The 7,800-nt window shown below is 57.4% G+C and overlaps 1 long non-coding RNA gene and 1 pseudogene across 1 annotated transcript; both read right to left on the bottom strand.

Moving 5' to 3' along the window:
• Positions 1-1,331: 1,331 nt before the first annotated feature.
• The window catches only part of LOC102371201, a 12,996-nt pseudogene continuing 6,527 nt past the window's right edge, over positions 1,332-7,800 (bottom strand).
• On the bottom strand, positions 5,400-7,800 carry LOC112547881. Its single transcript, XR_003092440.1, has 3 exons — positions 7,754-7,800; positions 7,138-7,264; positions 5,400-5,444 (listed from the first exon to the last, which is right to left on the bottom strand). It is a non-coding gene; the product is annotated as an uncharacterized LOC112547881 (long non-coding RNA).

The following is a 7,800-nucleotide window of genomic DNA, read 5'->3' on the forward strand; positions in this document are numbered from 1 at the left end:
TCCTCTGCTCCAACAGAGCTGGGGGACAGTCCACCGCGTGGAAATACATAGGTCCTGCTCCCATTGAAAGCGAGGGGTGCGAGGTACCGCAGTACCTTGAAAGCTTTGCATTCAGACCTCTCCCAGGCAGGTCTATACAGCCACATGCCCCTCTTGCGGAGGGACTCTCCATCAGAGCACAGTGCAGCAGTCCAGGCTTGCAACTCCCCTCCGCCATGGCAGGGGTTTGCACCCACCTGGGCTGGGCTGCCTTTTACCGCTGCGGAGGTCAAGCCGAGATATTGAGGTGATTGATGGGGCCCACCTAGGAGGAGAGAGGAGCAAGGGGCCAGGCGTTGCATTGACCGCGTGGTGCAGATCCAATAACCGTCTGAGCAGGGGCTGGGAACTGGGTTAGCAAAGGCACCGCAGGGCTGAAGGAGCATCTCAGGCAGCTGGGGAGTGTTTCCTGCACTCAGCAAGGGGAGGAGCACCCCCTGCCCAGGCAGGATCTAGCACAGGATCATGCCGGGGGATTCCTATCTGGAGCACGAGTCTGGAGGATGGGCATTAAGGAGGAGCTCATTGGGTAACCCCCTTGCTCGATAAAACCCAGGGCTCTTCTGTAATCTGCAACCAGTCGTGTGAGACCTTCCTAGGGATGAGGGAGGTTCGGATCTGTTTGTCCTGTCAGCAACAGACCCGACACAGGCCATGTGGGATGTCAAACAGGGCTCTAAATAACCACCTCCAACTTGCTCAGCAGCCCTTTGGGTCTCTGCAAACTGAACCAAAGGGAGAGGAATTAAAAGGAAAGATCTACTGGATTTATCCCTCCTGGTGGGAATGCCATCATCCAATAGCAATTTCACCCCGATATGGCTCGGGTCATGGGGGAAATTGGAGGCTTGACCTCATCAGCAGGCTCCCAGCTGGACTTTCCCACGTTCCCAGTTTCTTGCTGGAGCTGCAGTGGGAGAGAAGCAGCCATTTGGCCTTTCTTTTTGCAGAAGGGAGGCTGGCCACATCCCTACACAGTGCCTGATCCTCATTTTGGTTTGTGGAGGCCTTGGTGGACTTAGGTGCCTCCCTGTGCTCCTATTCAACCCTGCTCAGGGCCCTGAACACAAGTGTTTATGCATCTACTAGCCAACTGCCTATCAGGAATTGGGTTGGGCGGGGGGGGAGATGGAGCCCCATGCCACCCCCCACCCCGTCCGGGCCTGCTCCCCCTTTACCTCCTGCTGCTTGGGATCCAGGGCTGCTCCCCGCCTCCGTGGCAGGGGGGAGGGGAGAAATGGGCGCATACCAGCCCCTGCATTATGCTAGATCCTCTGGAAAGGGAAGGGGCTGGGAAATCACAGAGATCTGACCTGGAAACAGGTTCTGGGCCCTGCTCTGTTCCCATCTCACAGCTTGGGAGAGCACGCAGAGCAATACCATGTTCAGTTCTGGGTCTTTATTAGCAGAGATTGCATTTTGGAGAATGCACTGAAGGGAAGGAGGGCAGGGAGGGCTGCAGGCACCCAGAGGTGGAGAGGGGTCATGTGGTGGTGAGGAAAGGTGAAGTCAGGTGGAGGGCCGGGAATACTTCTCTAGCCATAAATGTCCTCCTTGCTGCACGTCAAGAGCCTCACATAGAGGAACCCTGGGACTACAGGGAGGATGAAACTGGGAGACAGCCAAGGACAGTCCTTGGGTGTCACTTGGAGCCAGCTGTCCTGGGCAGGACACCCTATGGTGAAGGCACTTCCTCTCTGCCTGGCAGCACTGGCTAATCTAGAGGATGATGGGAAGACACAGGCAGCAAGGCTGACACAAAGATCACGTCCTCACAAGTTCCCCCAGCATCCGTGCTGGCGTCTGCTGGAGGTGTGTCCTCTTAGTCCCAAGCTAACGTTGCGGGCCAGGCCCTGCGTCCTTGGGGTTCTGCATCTACAAGGGACGAAGGCTGGGTGACCTCTTTCTGCGCTCCACCATGAGCCACCTTTCAACACAGCCACTGCGGGGTAATGAGTAGGTAGACATCCCCAAGCCCTTCCTGCATTGCTGTGGCAGGATTATGGATGCTCCTGGGTGTGGATGTGCCGGTGCCGGTCCAGGCTGGAGGAGTGCCTGAAGCTCTTACCACACACACAACACTGATGTGGCTTCTCCCCGGTGTGGACACGCTGGTGCTGGGCCCAATTGGAGGAGTAGGTGAAACTCTTCCCACACTCAGAGCATTTGTACGGCTTGTCTCTTGTGTGGACACGTTGGTGCTGGGCCATGGAGTTGGATCTGGTGAAGTTCTTGCCACACACAGAGCACTGATATGGCTTCTCCTCCAGGTTGATACACTGGTGGCGGGCTAGATAGGAAGAGCGAGTAAAGCTCTTCCCACAAACTGAGCACTGATGTGGCTTCTCCCCTGTGTGGACGCGCTGGTGCTGGGCCAAATTGGAGGAGCAGGTGAACCTCTTCCCACACTCAGAGCATTGATAGGGCTTCTCTCCTGTATGGACACGTTGGTGCTCAGCCATGGAGTTGGATCGGGTGAATCTCTTCCCACACACAGAGCACTGATGAGGCTTCTCCCCTGTGTGGACATGCTGGTGCTGGGCCAGATTGGAGGAGCAGGTGAATCTCTTCCCACACACCGAGCATTGATGTGGCTTCTCCCCTGTGTGGACGCGCTGGTGCTGGGCCATGTAGCTGGATGTGGTGAACCTCTTCCCACACACACAGCACTGATGTGGCTTCTCCCCTGTGTGGACACGCTCGTGCTGGGCCATGCAACTGGATCTGGTGAAGCTCTTCCCACACACAGAGCACTGATGCGGCTTTTTCCCCGCGTGGGGGCGCCGGGGACGGGCACTCATGTGGCTTTTCCCCGGTGTGGATGTGCTGGTGCCGGGCCAGGGAGTCGGATCTCCTGAATCTCTTCCCACACACACAGCACTGATGTGGTTTCTCCCCTGTGTGGATGCGCCGGTGCTGGGCCATGTAGCTGGATGTGGTGAATCTCTTCCCACACACAGGGCACTGATGTGGCTTCTCCCCTGTGTGGACATGTCGGTGCTGGGCCATGGAGCTGGATCTGGTGAAGCTCTTCCCACACACTGAGCACTGATGCGGCTTCTCCCCTGTGTGGACAAGCTGGTGCCGGGCCGCAGAACTGGATGTGGCGAAGATCTTCCCACACAAAGAGCATTGATGTGGCTGCTCCCCTGTATGGATGCGTTGGTGGTGAGCCAAGGTGGAGGAGTAGATGAACCTTTTCCCACACTCAGAGCACTGATGAGGGTTGTCCCCTGTGTGGACACACTGGTGCTGGGCCATGGAGCCACATCCGGTCAATCTCTTCCCACACACAGAGCATGTATATGGAGTCTCCCGTATGTGCAAGTGCCTGTGCCTGGCCAGGTTGGAGGAGGAGGTAAAGCTCTTCCCACACACCGAGCACTGATGTGGCTTCTCCCCGGTGTGCGTGCACCTGTGCCTGGCCAGGTCGGAGGGATGCCTGAAACTCTTTCCACACTCAATGCAGCGGTGTGGCTGCTGCCTGCTCAGCCCACACTGGTGTTGCAACAGGTCTTGCTGGCTGGCAAAGCTCTGCTGGCACTTGTTGCAGCGGTGCGTCTTCCTCCCCAAATGGATGTGCTGGTGCTGAGCCAGGGAGGAAAAATGGGTGAAGGTCTTACCACACGGGACACAGCGGTACTGATGCTTCTCCCCCTGCACAGGTTGGTGCTTGACCAGACCCGAGCTGCACACCAGGCTCTTCCCACGCTGGGTGAAGCGGTGAGGGGTGTTTCCACAATGCACCTTGCGGTGAGCGCTCAGGGTCGAGAGGCAGGGGAAGCTCTTCCCGCACTCTGCGCACATGTGGGGCTTCTCCCCAGACTGCCTCATCTTGTGCAAAGCCCTAGGGCAGTTTAAGGTTTTCTTGTACTGGAGGCAAGGCTCCTTCTGCTTTTGGGCCCTCCCTTCACTCTGGTGCCACTGGGCAACCTCTGGTCTCAGGGCGTCCATCTCAGCCGGACTCCCTGGGCAAGCCTGTGGTGGCTCCAGGTTTGCAGGAGGCTGCTGCTCACCTCTGCAAGGCAACCAGGCACCTCCTGCAAGGGAAGGCGAAACTCCATGTTAGTCTCTGCCTTGCTGGAATGGCTTCATGCTCTAAGGGGGGCAGGAGCAGACCAGAGGCATCTGCTTGAAGGAGGGAAGAGGGGAGGAAAGAGGCTCTCTAAGGGCTGCTCTGTCCCACAGCACTGGTGGGTTCAGAGGGAGATGATGCCGAGCCCTGCCCCTGACTGTGTGGACATGCTCCAGATGCCGAAGGGCATTGGTGAGACTGCTCTCCAGCGCTCGCCTCGATCTCCGCAGTGCTGAGAGCAGCATCTGGATACAAGGGTGAACAGCCTCATGCAGGATTTCTGGGGTTTGTCGGCAGGTGTGGGGAGCCCGGCCTGACACGGCCCACCTGCCTCTGTTAGGTAGAAAAAGAGAGTGGGTTTCATCCCTCATTCATCTAAGAAATGTCCTGGGAGGGCAGGACTTAAGGAGATGGCTCCCTCTTGGGAAAGCAGCAGGGCTGTGCTTCCAACCTGCTTCCAGGGAAAGGGCTCAGGAAAGGGGTGAGCCATGGAGGTGTCCTCTGCTGCCACGTCCCAGGTGACCTCCATGTCACTGGAGTCTGCACTGGGACAAAGGCCTTGGCGTTACCTGCATGTGGACTCTGTGCCGAGTCTCAGAGCTTGTGACACTCATGATGACCCCCAAAATGATAAGGAGAGCCTGGTGCAAAGCACGGGGGATTCACTTCCCCCCGCAACGTGAAAGCTTGGAAATCCCACCCACTCCATGGAGCCATTTCATGTAGCCTGGGGCCAGGATTAAACATTTCTGGCATTGCCAGTCAACCTGATGAGGAGAAACCAGGGACAGCCCCAGGCTGTCTCCTATCAAGCAATACTGGCTGCACAGAGCTGCCAACCATGCAGATAGCCATGGGGGATTGCAAATGTCATCATGCTCAGGGAGAGGGTGATGGACACGAATGGCTAACATGGGCTCGGCAATCAAGTCTTACATTACTGACTGAGGATGGAAATCAAAGGTCCTGATATCCCAGGGAAACCAGATCTGTGCCTGAAGAACAAGACAACAACCACGCAGTTGCTTGTCTCCATAGCTTTCATTTTTGGGGATTGGGAGCAACACCTGCCTGCACACGTCACAGCATGAGCCTCATGGGGTCAGCCCCTGCGAGGGCAGCACCGGGCAGCTCTGCAGTTTCCAACCCCCGTCACTCGGGGCACGGAGCATTGCTGAGAGGGGAGCCAGGGGACGGGATCGCCACAACTCACCTGCAGCCGGGTCCCCCCGCCGTGAGCTTTCCCCTGGCTCCTGCCCAGCACAGCCCCAGAGCTCCCCCTGGCCTCGCTGGAGACGGCAGATTAAGTCAGGGGTGGGACCTCGATATCCTGTTTGGGGCAGAGGTTAAAGAGGGTTTGTGACCGGGCACTGCATGCACCATAACCAAGCGGGATGCAATCAACTCGTGGATTCTCCTGGGGCTTGAAGGAAAAGGGAGGATGGACATTTTGGTTGAAAAGGAAGGCACTGCAGGGAGAAGCCTTCAATAGGTGATGGTCTGCGCCACCTAGGTAGTGGAGGGATGGTCCTAGGAAAAAAAGCACCCAAAACCCGGAGGTAGAAAAGGCTGTGAAACAACAGTCACCAGGGACAGGGGTGGAGACGCAGTGATCTGTGCTGGACTGCAAGGCAGAAAGATAAACATTTTACTGTTTTAAAGGTACCAAAATGAAGCGGACACACCTCTGGCTGGGTAACACTTCTCTTAGCAGTGTAATTCCAGGCAAAGCAGGGGAAAGGAGTTTCTTCTCACTGACGGGTTAACACCAGGACTCGTGGTAGTGTGTGAAGGTGGCAGTGGAGACCCAGTAGCAGAGCCAGGGAGAAATGTTTGGGGGTCCTTGTCGGTGGGGTTGTTGGAGGAAGAGAAGGAGGAAGAAGTGGAACAAGGGGAGGCTAGTACTCCCAAAAGTAGGGAGAGAGGTGGGGTATCTTGGAAAAAGAAGAAAGACGAGGGGATAGAGCGGCTCGCTGAAAGGTCAGAAAAGAAAAAACGGAGGACTGAAAAACACAGGAAGGGTGGAGGAGGAGTTGAAAAAATAGGGAGAGGCAGAGAGTCGGATATGGGGCAGGAGGATGCGGAGAGGACCCACAACCAAAGCTCAGGACAAGGGTGCAAGGAGGTGATGCGACAGAGCCCTCAGGGGAGGGAAAAGAAAAACAGGAAAGGAAAACGATGAAGTGCCCCTTGGCAAAACAGTTGCTGATGGTTGGTCACATTGGTCCTTGCACGGGTCGGTGTCAAGAGTACTCTAGGCACAGGTAAGTGGGCACGAGCAGAGGAGTTCCTGGCTCTAGTACAGGTACATGCATGCCTCCAGGAGTGTGGTATACCGGGGAGAAGATTACGCTTGCTTTGAGGAGAGGTGGACCTGGGGACCTCCACGGTGGCCTCGCACTAATGCAAGGAGGGCATCTGGGGAGTGGCTGTGGCACAGGAGCCATAGAGTAGAATTGGAAAGGGAGTGGAGATGGTGAGCAAGAGGATTTTACACGGACAGTTTTTGGTAACAAACATATAGGGCAAGGGAAGCCACTATGGGGCACTGAGTAAGCTTACAGTGAGTTCCCCAGGATCCAAACCCAGTGTCCTTGAGTCTAAAACAGGCGGTAGGTAGAGAAACTGGAGGGAGGGGAAGGAATGGACAAAAACAGTCTGCAAAATATGGGGAGAAGAGGACCAGAGTGGCTAAGAGGACTTGTGGCAGGAGAAGCCCTTCCCTAAGGAAATCCCCTGGGGGAAGACGCTGGGAAGGCAAAGGGAGACCGCTGCCAAGACACTGCTGTGCAGGGAAGCCCCAGGAGTCCCACGAATGGGGACGGCTCAGGGGACGGCGGCTGGACGAAACGAAGGAGGAGATATCAGTGTGAAACGTGGGAGAGGCCTGATCCCCACAGAGCAGTGGGGGGACGTGGGGTTCAAGCCCCGGCCATGAGGATGAGACAGTTGAAAACCAGGGAGAAGACAAGAAACGTGGGCGCTCACATGGCCGCAGGGAGAAGCCAGGAGCAGAGCCTTACCCAGGGAAACGAGGGCTTGGTAATTCCTCAGCATCTGGTCCCGGTAAAGCTCCTTGCCTTCGTCGTCCAGCAGCTCCCACTCCTCCCGCGTGAAATACACTGCCACGGCCTCGAACACCGCCGGGAGCTGCGGGCACAAGCGTTGCACCATCGGTGTCCCCTGGGCCAGCTGCTCCCAGCCCCACGGCCCTGTCTGCAATCACTCGGCACTACAGCTGTGTCCCAGCCTGGCCCTGACAGGCAGGGTGTAAAACTCCCCGTCACTCTGTGGATGTGTGATGTGCATGGAGCCGTGCACACAGGAGGTCCTGCGCCTGCCCTGGCCCAGCTCATGCCCTGCTATTTCCTTACTCTGTGTAGGCAGCCCAGTTCGAGGCAGGGAGCCCTGGCCCCGTGGACTCTGCCCAGGCCTTCCCGTGCCCGCACCCCTGCACATCAGCACCTGGCAGCGAGCTCCGGCTCGTGCCAGCTTGGTGTGTCTGCACCTCCGTCACCAGAGGTTTGTCGCTCTCCACGTCTCTCCGCTCCCCCCCCAACTCTTCCCTGCACCCCTGGCTGCTCCGGGCTCTGCCCCAGCTGCGCTCCCACCCCCAGCTGCCCCTGGGGCCCTGCTCACCTCCAGGCTCTCCCTCGCCTGCCCCTTCTGCCCTGGGCCCGGCTCCC

Source organism: Alligator sinensis, unplaced genomic scaffold (genome assembly GCF_000455745.1).
Source record: "Alligator sinensis unplaced genomic scaffold, ASM45574v1 scaffold2130_1, whole genome shotgun sequence".
Taxonomy (NCBI): Eukaryota; Metazoa; Chordata; order Crocodylia; family Alligatoridae; genus Alligator; species Alligator sinensis.